The following is a 13,750-nucleotide window of genomic DNA, read 5'->3' as shown; positions in this document are numbered from 1 at the left end:
GATTATGATCTAATTTGCATTTTTAAAATATCACTTTGATTAAAGTGAAAGATAAGGTATATATAAAATATAAATTATTAGGATCCAAATCAGTAATAGGCAACAGATATAAACAGGTAATGCACAAAAGAAAAATTAATGTCCAATAGTTAGAACAAAAGATAATTGAGCTCACTAGTAATCACAGAAATACCATTAAGACAACAATTTAAAAAAAATTCAAGTTTAAGGGACACCTGGGTGGCTCAGTGGGTTAAAGCCTCTGCCTTCGGTTCAGGTCATGATCTCGGGCTCCTGGGATCGAACCCCCACATTGGGCTCTGTGTTCATCAGGGAGCCTGCTTCCTCCTCTCTCTCTCTGCCTGCCTCTCTGCCAACTTGTGATCTCTGTCAAATAAATAAAATCTTAAAAAAAAAAAATCAATAGAGATAGCTTTCAACAAAGCAATGTTTAATGGGAAAAAGAAGGTCCACAATAATATTTTCATGTAAAATTTTTAAGAATACAGAATACTATTCTTTTGTTTATAACTATTTACATGGAATAAAAATGTAAAAACAGCCTGAAAGGATAAACACCAAATTTAAGGGGATGATTAGTTCTGGGCTATGGAAATGACAAAAGGAATGAAAAAGACATCACCTTTCTTGTAATATCTATTTCTATTATATTTCAAATTCCATTCATATCTGTAATGACAACATATTAACTTGTTAATTCTGGTGAGTATACTGACAACTATTGTAAAATTCTTTATATTTACTCAACTTCTTATATTTTTCAATAAAATAAAAAGTATTACCATGGCTGCTCTTAAAGAATGGATTGTAGAGAGGCAAGAGATCAGTTAAGGTCCAAGAAAAAAATGCAATGGTGGCTTCAACTAGGATTATAATAAAAGAAATGGGAAAAAGTAGATTAATCAGGTGATGTTTTAGAAGCTGCTGTTGAATCAAATATAAGGTGTAAGAGAAAGAATGAAGGCTGTCTCTTAAATCTGTTTTTGCATGTAAACTTACTACCTGCTCAGGGCAGGTAGGGCAAAAACACAGATAGTATGAAACTCCCTGTGCAGTTCCATTAAATGTCACTTACAGTCAGCTGGAACAATTACTGGTTAATGACGTCAGGCATAAAGGTAAGAATACTGTATTTCTACATCTTGTTAGGAGGTGCTCTACTCCCAGGTAACACAAAGGCAGAACATTAACAGAGCTTAGTTGGTGTCCACCATATTTCTAGTTAACCAAGCTTCTTGATTTTGATTTCCTTGACTTCAGTCTTTTCTTGTTTTGATTCAGACTTCCCTAGTTGCCCATGGCCGTGACTGGATTTCTTTAACTTTCTACTTACCAGTCTTACAGCGCAGTAGCAATACCTGGCTTAGGGGATGCTTTTGAATTTCACCCCCTACCCTACATTACTATTCTGCAAATAAAAGGTGTGCTTTCTATCCAACAGAGGTTTAAGACGAGTTTCCTAACCAAACTTTCAGTGAAATTACCATCCCTAAAACAGTCTTATATAAAGATTCTGGAGCCAACTTGAGACTCAGCAGTCCTGGGTTATTCTGCGATGTTGGCCAGAACATGGCATTAAGGCTAGAGGTGGATTATCAGGACAGAGGCTATTAAATTCATTTATGTCTTCTTTAGAAAGTGATTATCCCATAAAATGTGAGAACATTGGTATGGAACAGATGGGATGCCAGGTCTTAAGGAACTCCTGGAGGCTTTACTTGAATGCCTCAAGAAAAACGTCTTTTTTTTTTTTTATTTTTTTAAGATTTTTTATTTATTCATTTGACAGAGATCACAAGTACGCAGAGAGGCAGGCAGAGAGAGAGAGGAGGAAGCAGGAGCCCGATGCAGGGCTCGATCCCAGGATCCTGGGATCATGACCTGAGCTGAAGGCAGAGGCTTTAACCCACTGAGCCACCCAGGCACCCCCTCAAGAAAAACGTCCTAAGTAGTAAAGAATTCATGAACTCAGCAGCTGGGTTTACAAAGAGACACTTTGTTTACTTTTTCAAAATCAGCCAGTATTTGCATTTACAAAGAAAATTTATCATCATATGAAACAGCACTGTTTGGTTATTGTCTGTCTCCTGCATTAGAATGCAGGCTCCATCTGGGCAGGAATTTTGCTGGTCTTGGTCACTTTTTTATTCAATATATATTAGCTGAATGAATTTGATAAATGGAAATAGGCAGCCTTACTTGCTGGTATGGTTGCCTTTATATGTATGGGTAGGATTTGCTTTCACCATGATGGACTTCATACATTAGTAGTTCCTGTTATTGCCAGTGAAATTATGATAAATAAATGCAAGGACAGAAACTATAGTTGATAAAAATTCATTGCAGATGGTTGAGGCTTATGTTGTATATATTGCTATTGTAATAAATTACCACAAACTTGGTGGCCTAAAGAAACACAAATTTATTATCCTTACAGTTTTGTAAATCACAAGTCTGAGAGATCTGTAGCTAAAATATTTCTAAAGACTCTAGGGGAGATGGTTTCCTTTCTTTTCCCAGCTTTTAGAAGCTGCTACATTTCATGGCTTATAGCCCTTCTTCCATCTTCAAATTATATCATTCTAAATTTTGATTCTATTCCTCAAAATTTTATCTCCGCGGCTTTGACCCTCTTGCTTTTTAAAGGGATGTTTGTGATTACGTCGGGCACAGCCAGCTAATCCAGAATAATCTTCCCATCTCAAGATCCTTAATTTAATCACATTTAATCGCCATTTAAGGCACAGATTCACAGATTGTGGGATTTAGGATGTGAACATCTTTGGGAGGCAATATTCTGTGCACCACAGTTATTTAGAAATCTTACTTGCATTGAAATTTTCACTCTTTGCTCATTCATTATTTGTTGCTTCAATGTAAAAAAACCTGAAAAATTTAGAGGCACATGACAGTTTTACCTGAGTCAATAAACCTGGAAACTAACTTCTCTTTCAAGCAAGAAGTCCTGGTTATTTTTTCTAACAGATGGGAACGGGGGCAAATACTACTTTTCTTGTCATTCTTTGAAAAGATTGTAGACTAACAACAAGACTAACCTCACCTCATTCCCATTCCTCACCTTTCAAACACTAAAATCTGCTTTTCAGTTACATTAAAAAACGTGACGAGCTTCATAGTAGCAAACTTGGTAGGGCAGGCTCTTAGCCCAAGGATGTTATCTTTATTCTAAACATTTTTATAGCTTCTTTTTTGGAATTGTCTTTAGAGACAGTATACCAGACACACAGGAAAACACAGCTCATTATTTTAAGGTCACAAGGTACTTTGCCTACTCTGTCTTCTTCCCTTCCCCATTGTTTTAATCCACTTGCCTTCATCCCCACTCCTTCCTCTGCAGATACTAGTGCCAGAGATCTGTGAGGTTGAGAGGAAGGCCTGGGGAGAGGGAGTGTGGCTCAAAATGAGGCAGAGAGAGTTTCATGCAGAGCTCAAGAGTAGCAGAATGTAATTTAAGTTTATTTGTGTGACCCAGCCTACTTTAAACATTTAAACATTGTTACATAACAATATTTGATAATTCACTAAGCGTCAAAATTCAGGCTAAAGTAAATCCCTATTGAGAACTGTTTGTAGCTACATCTAAACTTCTATTAGTTCCCAATATAAGTTTTATTTTATTTTATTTTATTATATTTTTAAGTAAGCCCCAAACCCAGCATGGGGCCCAATGTGGGGCTTGTACTCAGGATCCCGAGATCAAGACCAGAGTTGAGATCAAGAGGTCTATGCTCAACCAACAGAACGACCCAGGCACCCCGCAATGTAGTATTATTTTAAATAAAAGGGTATACTTATTAGTCAAATAGACTTATCAATATGTTATCTTTGACAATGGACATGGGGGCATAGGAGGAGAGACTAGAAAAACATTCCTGCATTGATTTTTTTCCAAAGGAGGTCTCAGAGGCTTTCTTAGAGCAACACTGTAATTCAAAGCTTTCCAAATCATGCAATTAAAGTTTACTATTTAGATACAGAAATAAATGAAGAAAATATTACTGATAATTGCATCATATAAATGGATATAAAATACTATAGCTATATATAACTAGCATATGTTATATATAAATAATATACTATTATATATAACTAATTCATATATTATATAGCTAAACAATGTTTCTTAGTATTGGAGTTATTAAATGTAAGCACAATTCACAAATCCTCTGATATTTTCAGTTCCTGAAATTAAGAAGATCTGGCCAGTCTGATTCTTTCAGAGGTCCATTCAGAAGAAAGTATCTAAAATATCCCTAACTACCACATTTATTTTTTTTCTTTATTGGGCCAATTAAAATTACTTTTCAAAGAAAATAGGTTTGTAAAAGTAACAAGACTAATCAAAAAGAATACAGAAAGTCCTACTTTAGATTATAATCTCACATAGGAAAATTTTTTTTTCTCTCCCTATAAAACAATTTTACTTTATTTAACAAAACTGCCATTTGGCTTCCTCCTAAGGCTCATCCCCTTGCTATAATCAGAAAAAAAATTTCTAAATTCTAAATCTATGCTGTCCAATTGGTAGTCACTATTGATATTTTGCTATTGAGAACTTGAAATGTGGCCAGTCCAAACTGAGCAATTAAGTGTAAAATATACTATAAAAATGCAAAGTTTTAGAACAGAAAAAGCAGCATAAAATATCTCAATAACTTGTTTTGTTAATTACACATTAATATGGTATTTTGAATATATTGAGTTAAATAAAATATATTAAAATGAATTTCAACTGTTTCTTTTTCCAGTTTTTAATGTGGGTACTAGAAAATTAAAATTCTGGGTCACATTTGTATTTCATACTGTATTTCTATCGGACATCCTGTTCTAAATCTGCAGGACAGTATTTCCTCCTACAAAATTAGAAAGCTTCATACCTGAATAGACATGTGTGAATGATTTATAGTGTGTGTGTCTATATATATATATATATGTATACATATATATGTATCTATATATATGTATATGTAGTTTCCTATATGTATGTTATATGTAGTTTCCTAACTCTTCTTAGTGTTACTATTTATTTGAGAGAGAGAGTACACAAGTAAGCATGAGTGAGGGGAGGGACAGAGGTAGGTAGAGAGAGAGGGAGACAAGCAGACTCCTCGATGAGCAGGGAGCCCGACACAGGGTTTTGACCCCAAGACCCCAAGATGATGACCTGACCTATATTTGTATAGTCAAATACATGTCTATATATATAGATATATATAGACACATACACTGTAAGTCACTCAGACATGTATATATATATACATATGTGTCTATATATATAGACATGTATATATGTATACATATATACACACATAGATATGTAAGTGTATATATACTGTACAAATATACAAAATATTGTACAAAATATAAAAATAAAATCTAAATATATTTTATATATACACATATTATATATACATATATGTGTGTATATATGTATACACATATATATAGACACACAGACTATAAGTCACTCACACATGTCTATTCAAGGATGAAGCTTTCTAATTTCTAATATACATACATATATATCTTTATACATATATATCTTTAATTCAAAATATTTTTAAAGCATTATCTATTTAATTCCTAGCTCTTTCTCAAGAAGTAGACAGCTATGTCCCCCATTTTCCAAATGCAGCTCCACAGACATAAAATGACTGACATGGTGTTAAAATGTACAAGTTGTACAGTGGCTCTAAGTCTGCACCCAGACAGTTCCAGTGCCTTCATACTTACTTTTCTTTGTATACATTCTTAGAGAAGAAACAGTCTGCCCATTGGAAAAAAAAATCCTGCCTAGAAATAACAAATCATTGACCCTCAAAAAACAGCTAGGAAGCAAAGGCAAGCTTAAATGATGAATTTCAACAGATGCTGCCTCAGCCACAGTAAGAGAAAAAAGGAAAACAATCAATTGCTGCAAATGTCAGAAGTATTATGATAGAAAAGTTACCAAAATTCTCACCCATCCCAATACTCCACAAAAAAAGAACTCTTTTCTCAATTTACAGAAGGGCAAGTTTTGTACTTTTATTTTTCTCCAACAAGTGTAATCAGCTCTCTTTGTTTCTATCTATCTATCTAAACATCCCCAGAGGAACAGAAATCTGGCCTATCTTTGAATAAGCTTTAGAAAGCTCCATTTGGATTATAGTAGTGATGCTAGGGGGAAAAAATAGTTGTTTTTTTTTAAAAATATTTTATTTATTTATTTGACAGAGATCACAAGTAGGCAGAGAGGCAGGCAGAGAGAGAGAGAGAGGAGGAAGCAGGCTCCCCACTGAGCAGAGACTGATGCGGGGCTCTATCCCAGGACCCTGAGATCGTGACCTGAGCCGAAGGCAGAGGCTTTAACCCACTGAGGCACCCAGGCGCCCCGAAAAATAGGGTTTTAAACATTTCTGTTTCTGCGCAGAATCCAAGAGAATGTTCAAAGAGCTCTTGAGTAACTGTATACAACTCCCACATATTTTCATTTTTTAAAACAATGAGTAATACTGGGGCACCTGGGTGGCTCATTCAGTTAAGCATCTGCCTGCCTTCAGCTCAGATCATGAACCCAGGATCCTGGGATTGTGCCCTACATCAGGTTCCCTGCTCAGTGGGGAGTCCTGCTTCTCCCTCTCCTTCTGTCTGCCACTCCCCTTGCTTGTGCGCTCTCTCTCAAATAAAAATCTTTTTTAAAATATTTATTTATTTATTTGACAGAGATCACAAGGAGGCAGAGAGGCAGGCAGAGAGAGAGGAGGAAGCAGGCTCCCCGCTGAGCAGAGAGCCCAATGCGGGGCTCGATCCCAGGACTACGGGATCATGACCTGAACCGAAGGCAGAGGCTCTAACCCACTGAGCCACCCAGGCGCCCCTCAAATAAAAATTTTTTTAAAAAATGAGTAATTTCATGTAAAGTCTCTTCCACATTAACCAAAGTCTAGATTTATGATTTATATGTAGTTTCTTAACTCTTCTTAGCGTTATTTATTATTTATTTGAGAGAGAGAAAGTGCACAAGCAAGCATGAGGGGAGGGGCAGAGGTAGGTAGGGAGAGAAGGGGAGACAGATTCCTCGATGAGCAGGGAGCCCGACACAGGGCTTGGTCCAATGACCCCAAGATGATGACCCGACCTAAAGTCAAATGCTTAACCAACTGAGCCACCCAGGTGCCCCTTAGTGTTCTTTTTTAAAGTGAGATGTAATTCATATATCATAAAATCCATTTAAAGTGTATGATTAAATTTTTTAAAAATGTTCAGAGTTGTACATACATCACTTCAGTCAGTTTTAGAATATTTTCATCACCCCCAAATAAATATTGCACCTTTATTATTACTGCCTCAACTCTTCTCATCAATAGGCAACCACTAATATACCTTCTGTCTCTATTAATTTATCTATTCTGGATATTTCATATAAATAAAATCGTACAAAATTCTATACCCTTTATGACTGGCTTCTTTCACTCAGCATGTTTTCAAGGCTCATCATGTTTTAGCATATGTTGGTACTTCACTCCTTTTTATGGCTGAATAATGTTTGTGTGTGTGTGTGTACACATACCATATTTTATTTAGCCATTCACCAGCTGATGGACATTTGGACTATTTCTACTTTTATTATTTTTTTATTAAAGATTTTTATTTATTTATTTGACAGACAGAGATCACAAGTAGGCAGACAGGCAGACAGAGAGAGGAAGGGAAGCAGGCTCCCTGCTGTGCAGAGAGCCAGATGCGGGGCTCAATTCCAGGAGCCTGGGATCATGACCTGAGCCAAAGGCAGAGGCTTTAACCCACTGAGCCACCCAGGTGCCCCTGGACTATTTCTACATTTAGAATATTATGAATAATGCTGCTATGGATATCCATGTTTAAGTTTTGGTGTGAATAGGTTTCACCTCCCTGGTATACAATTACAAGCGGAATTTTTAAGTCATATGGTGATCTATGCTTAACTTTTTAAGAAAGTTCCAAACCGCTTTCCAAAGCATCTCCCATGCCATTTTAATTTGGTTTAGTCTATCATATCCAAACAAATTTAACTCAGTAAGCTCTCACTGTGAATTTACATGTCAAGTAGTCTGCTTGGCAGAGAAGACACAGATGACTAAGACATCATCCCTGACCTCAGGAAGCCCACAATGTGATGAAAAATGTCATAGTTCAGTAGAAATAAGAAATTATTTTTACTAACCTGCCTTAAAGAGGGAAGGAGAAAATACTTGTGGTCTAGCAATATCAGATGAAGACAAGATGCTCAAGTGACCCTGGTACTTGGTAATTACACAACTAGTATTCAGGAAATGTTTAATAATGGAGGTTTTTGGGGCTTATATTTCTGCTACTGTAGCTTTTCATACCTTTACATGAGGCTTAAACTAATTTCATGTTAGTGGTTACTAAAAATTACCCATATCTAGTGACACTTTTGAAGTCTATGGAAAATAAGCAGTCATGGTCCAGTTTTCATTATATAGTAATCCCAATCATGAACTCACTATCATAGTATCAAATTAGCCTATCACATAGGGATCTTTGAAACAATTCCAATAGCCAAGGGGAAAACTATTTCATTTGGCAAGCTAATATTCTCTAAGCCTCTTGTAGAACCAAAAAGAGGAAATGCCTAGGAAAGACTGAAGAGTGGACAAAAAGGTAGAGGAATTAAGTGAAAGAGAGGTAATAAAATGCAAATGAAGAAAGAAGGAGTGGTTAATAATTTTAAAACCTACACAAAAATTTTACTAGAATACAACACAAAGGAGTACATTAGTTTTGGTAATTAAGGTATCAGTTGTGTTAACGAAGCAGTTTTAGTGCATTATTGAACAGTGTTTGGTGGGAAGAGACCAGGGCGTGAAGTAGATCAGTCTTTTACAGACAATGAATGTGAAAGTAATGGGAAGAAGATGAATATATTTCTATACGGAGATGATCAAATCAATGGAGAAATGACTAAAACCACAGGAGAAATGGGATGATAGAAGATTAAGAAAGATTCGTAAGTAATCTGCAGTGGACAGGATAAGCACCAGGGGAGGAGTTAGCCTTGGACAGAGAGGGACCTTCTTTTAGGACTTAGAAACTATGCTCCTAAGACATTTGCTTCTTAGATGGAACATGTGTGCTTCTGAGAGGGAAAAATGGGTACTGATGAAGATGTATGTGTGCAGGCAGTGGGGATGAGAACAAGTTTAAGAAACTACAAATAACTACTACTTTCCTTACATGGCATTCTACATGTTAAAGCAATTTCACACACCTTAATTGCATAGGAATCTTATAATAACCCTGCAAATAGGTTCAGGGAGACTGGAACAAATTGCCAAAAGGCTGTCAGCTATTGGGGCTGCATATGAAGAACTTCCAAACTCAAAGGTCCCATGCCCTTTCAGTTGTTTCTGTAATTATGTACAAGCAGAGGAGTGAGGTGGTAAAGCAAAGAGCTATGGCAACTATGTGACTAGCTTGAGTATTATGAACGGATGGATCTTTTCCAGTAAGTAAGAGAAATCTTTGCAGTAATTAGATTTACAAAAGTCTTTCAATGAAGAAGGCTTAAAGAGGGGCGCCTGGGTGGCTCAGTTGGCTAAAGCCTCTGCCTTTGGCTCAGGTCATGGTTCCGGGGTCCTGGGATTGAGCCCCGTATCAGCTCTCTGCTCGCTGGGGAGCCTGCTTCGCCATCTCTCTCTCTGCCTGCCTCTCTGCCTACTTGTGATCTCTGTCAAATAAATAAATAAAAAGAAAAAAAAAAGCTAAAGAACTATTATTTGTGTCATGGATGCTTTCATCATAATGAACGAAAAAGAAACTCAGATTATTACAAGAGATGGCAAAGGGTCTAACCCATGTGGTAGCTGAAATCCCAGGGACTTTTCCTTAACTGGGGTGTTAGTGTTAAGTTTCCTCTCATCATTTGGAAATATCCTTTTTGTTTACATTAAAATTTATGAGGCTGTGATCACACAATATCAAAGCATTAACTTGGTATGAATTTCAGACAATTAAGCCAAAAAATTCTTTTAAAGATTCTTTTTAGGGGTTCCTGGGTAGCTCAGTCGGTTGAAAATCTGCCTTTGGCTCTGGTCATGACCCTAGGGTCCTGGGATCGAGTCCCACATGGCACAGGACTCTCTGCCCAGTGGGGTGTCTGCTTCTCCCTCTCCCCTTGCTCCTCCCCCAACCCCACGCATGCACATTCTCTCTCAAATAAAATCTTTATTAAATAGATAGATAAAGATTCTTTTCATCAGATCATACTCTAATTCTTACTGAGAAGATAATTAAGCACATATGGCATCAATACCTGCCATGCTTGTTGATGGCAGTACACAGGACGGTCATGAAATATTTTAGGAATCAAACATCTGACAAATCAGAGTATTTTTAAAAAGATTTTATTTATTTAACAGAGAGAGAGAGATCACAAGTAGGCAGAGAGGCAGGCAGAGAGAGAGGGGGAAGCAGGCTCCCTGCTGAGCGGAGAGCCTGATACGGGGCTGGATCCCAGAACCCTGAGATCATGACCTGAGCCAAAGGTAGAAGCTCAACCCACTGAGCCACCCAGGTGCCCCAATCAAAGTATCTGGTAAGTAATTCCAATCTATGCTTAATGAAAAGAATCTTTATTTTGTGGAGGACTTTGTTTTTTGGCTGAAGTGGTGGCACCTTGGAGATAATACAGGTTTGCGTGGTTTTGCAAGAAGAGTTTTATCTCTTATTACCTGACACTTGTTCTAATTAGCTGTCTCTTAAGGTCTCTTGTGAATATCTCTTATGGTCTAACCTGATACCTCAAGTGTGCCCTTGGAAAAGGAAACAAGGCAACCAGACTTTGACAGCTTTACCAAACCCCCTTTACTGACTTTGATATTTCTGGCAAGAAAAGGAACTGAGCCAAGGAACATCTTCAAAGGTAGAAGCCCCAGGAGGGTTGGGCCAATTGGTAGTAAACGTCCATTTGGACTTCTGATAACTACAAGCCAAGGGACATTATAAAAGCAAGAGCTCCAGTACCCTGCAGGGATGCAGGCTTCATCCATCCATCTACTGTTTAGCACTTTTGTTATTTCCTCCCAAGGGATGCTTCCTTTTCTCTGTAGGCTACATGGGAAGTTAGAGAAGCTGGAAAAGCAATTTTCTTTTCCTCTCCTTCTTAACCATTTCCCCTAATCCTGAGACACAGGGACTTGCTTTGTCCTTGGCAGGGGGGATGGGGTGGGGCAATCTCTAAGGCAGCCCTTCCCACCCCCAGTAAACTAAGGGAAAGTTCACTTTAGCAAGAAGCAAATTAAACATAGAGGCTTTTAAAAAATGAACTAGTGTCCTTTGATAAAAAATTCAGATTGAACTTATGGACTATTTCAAATTTTCTCACTTTCATGTCAGTCTGGGCTTCCTCTAATAGGGTAAGTTTATCTACTGAAAATGAAAACACAGAAAATGAGATAATATTTCAATTTGGTTAGTAGTAGTTCTTTCTTGGCGTTGTGCCAAATATAATTTTAACCGATTAAGTCTGCTTTTCATCCATGGTATCACCATGTTGTTATCATGGTAAGAATACTGTTTTACAGAAAGATTTGGAAATAAAACAAAAGTTAATTTTGAAAATCTAATTTTAGTTTTTATATTTCTCTTGTGAGAGACTTACCTAATGTGTCTAAGCCTCTTTTAGGTAGCAGACCATTGAATTCTTAAGGACTCATGCTTTCTCCAAACTCTCTTGTACCCTGAACTCTTTAATGGATATTATGGTCTCTCCTCTAACATAGCTTATCCTTATGTGTACTTGCTCTGGAGAAGGACAGAGAAAATTATCAAAGAGAACACCTCTGGTTATTATCAGGTAGATTTCTACACAGATTCTTCCTATTCCACTTAAGGTTATATAGTCAGCTTTTCAGAGCAGTAACACATTATGATATATTAATGAGAGAAGATATTGAAGCAGCAAAGTATAGTCTACTATCTTTTAAAAATAAGCATCATGCATTAACCTTTTGTTATTACAAATTTATAATGAAGATTTTAAAATTCTATTTTTATTAATAGATTAATTTTTTAGCATGAAACATACCCTGCATATTAATTAAAACCCAATAAAGTTTCTAATTATAGTAATGAGGCAATTAGGTTTATTTAAAAAAACTAAAACAAATGAGGAACTGCATTGTCAACCTGGATAACACTTGTGTTGAAGAGTGCAGGGAAACAGCACTCTTGCACACTGCTAATTATTATGCTACCTTTCTGAAAGCCATTTGTGTCAAAAGCCTTGAATTCCGCACACTCTTTGGCCCAACCTTATGATTAAGCCCTATTATTTTATTTTATAGATGAAAAAAATAAATTCAGAGACTGAGAACTTCACAAGGTCATATAACAAGTTAGTAGAGGAGTCATGATTGTTCAATTCATTTACCTAATCCAAAACTTATACTTAATTCTATACTATAAAATGAAAGATGTTAATATTAAAATAGATGACAATAATGCTCTAGTAGTCCATCTTGATTTCTCCTTCTTTAAGTCTAAATGTTCTAATTTCCTGGCAGGCAGATAGCAAGAACCCTGGGAGCTGCTATTAACTGGTCTTTTATCTCTAGTGTGAATGGCATTATTCCATCAGAATGTGGTCCAAATCAAGGACTCCCCAGTTAGTGAAAATGAGACTCAAGAACTCATGTTTATTTATTGATGAAGGATAAGGATGGGAAAAACAAAGACTTGCTAACTTTCCCATGTTGATTTTCATTAGTAAAATTACTCAGCATGTTTGTTCAGTCTGCAGCTTCTTTCCATATGACTTACAAGGTGTTGTTTTAACAGGAATGGAACTCACTGAGCAATGTGACTGACTGAGGAAGAGCCGGTTCATGCAGATAGTAGCCACCAGTTCTATCCTAGCAAAGAAATATTCTTGTTGGATTTGTTGAAAAGCTCTGAGAGGAAGGAAGAGACATTAGCGAGAATTTCCCTCAGATAACACATTTTAGTTTAAAGAAATCCTGCTCAATTATGTTCCGCAAATATCATATATGAGTAATTTAAAACAGAGGTTGCAAACCTTGCTTTTTTGAAAAGAAATACTCTTTTTTTTTTTTTTTCCGCCAAGCTTCTCATTCTTATAATGCAAACACATATATTTATTAGATTCTTCCTCCTACCTTCTTTCTGGGTGAAGACTGAGTCAGATCTAGTTCAATAACTGCAGAGTTGTTTTACTATTATACTCCTTTTCCACAGGTTAGAACTACTAACTGTATATAGAACTTTATCTGAATTTTTGTTGCACTTCTTTATTTTTTTTTTAAGACTGCACTTCTAAATATTTTATATACACAATAGATGATTTTGAACCAAAATTTTTAGGCCAGAAAGTCCAAGGAAGATTAAAACAACCACAATTCCACCACTCAGGGGAAAAAAAAAATTCCTTAAATACTATATACTCTTCTTGATCTTATTGTACATTAGCACATTAAGGCCTCTTAGCAGTCAAGAATAAAAATAATTTACCTTTGTTACAAACCATTTTTTCCAAACTTCTTTGACCATGAATCCTTTGGTGGCATAACACCTATTAACAACCTGAAGAACTTAATATTAGAGGAACATATTTTCAGAATGCCACCTTAATGAATGTTATCACTGTCCAGGATCTTTAGCCATATTAGTAATCCAGAGTTAACCAAAATCGACAATGCTCAGCCAT

The sequence above is a fragment of the Mustela putorius genome, unplaced genomic scaffold, assembly GCF_011764305.1.
Source record: "Mustela putorius furo isolate JIRA1106 unplaced genomic scaffold, ASM1176430v1.1 tig00000421_pilon_pilon_pilon, whole genome shotgun sequence".
Classification (NCBI taxonomy): domain Eukaryota; kingdom Metazoa; phylum Chordata; class Mammalia; order Carnivora; family Mustelidae; genus Mustela; species Mustela putorius.
The sequence above is the reverse complement of the archived record's forward strand: the minus strand, read 5'-3'. Positions refer to the sequence as shown.